Source organism: Trypanosoma equiperdum (assembly GCF_001457755.1).
Source record: "Trypanosoma equiperdum strain OVI genome assembly, contig: ctg_555, whole genome shotgun sequence".
Lineage (NCBI taxonomy): Eukaryota > Euglenozoa > Kinetoplastea > Trypanosomatida > Trypanosomatidae > Trypanosoma > Trypanosoma equiperdum.
The window spans coordinates 20888-21922 of record NW_027124482.1 but is presented as its reverse complement, the minus strand read 5'-3'; positions in this window follow the sequence as shown (position 1 = coordinate 21922).

The following is a 1035-nucleotide window of genomic DNA, read 5'->3' as shown; positions in this document are numbered from 1 at the left end:
GAAATTTTCTCTGATAGCTGCTGCTTTTGTGACTTGGGTAATATTTTATACATTTAAGTATTTTTGCTTAATTATATAAAGTTTATAATTTTTATAATTTTTTATTTTGATATATTTTAGCACTTTTCGATGAACATATTCGAATAAATGAAAATATTAGTAATTTTGAAATATATAAAATTTTGGCATGAAAGTTCCTCATATATGTAAAGTATAATTTGATAGGGTGAAATGTTAGTGCTGTTACGAGAGTTTCATATCCCTAATTATTTTATGAATGCCAATTATGGTAATAATAGTTATAATCATAGTGATAGTGATAGGAGAGTGTTGTGACTGTGTGTATATACGAATATTATAATAAGAGTAATGTTTTCCGCAATAAAATAAAAAAAGAGAGGAGAAAAAACAATAGCAAGGATGCAATTAGTGTGGGTGAATGTGAAATAGTAAGAATCGAGCAGTAAGAATTTCATAGAAGAAAATAAAGTGAGAAATATATATGATGCTCACTGTCAAGCAAGGAAATTATAAACGATGTCATCTTAAACAAGACCAATGAGGTGAAAATCATAAAGTTTTATGTTCGCTCGCACTGGAAATATAGAGTCGCCACGTGATCTTCAGTTATAGGAGCAGCGAATAAAAAAGAGAAGGGAGAATATGGAATTGAACAAGTGGATGCCGGAGAATACCGTACAGGAGAAAATAATACATCGAGAAAAAAGGAGCCAATTATGCAGTGTATTTCATACAGATGTGGAAAGATCAAAAACGTATGATGAATGTGGCGACTGTAGTTCCTAATCTTGTACCGTATCCTAATTATCAGCTATAAGAAAGTGCAAACAGAGGTAGGGGCAGAAAAAAGAAGAAGATGCTGACTCATTGTGTGGTATTGCCAAACTTTTTTCATCACACATAGTAATGATGGCAAACACTTATGGGCAGAAATATAATATTATCTGAAGCAGAATTTTAAAAATGAGAATACTAATGTACTATTCTGTCAAAATAAAACGAATGAAAACGCCG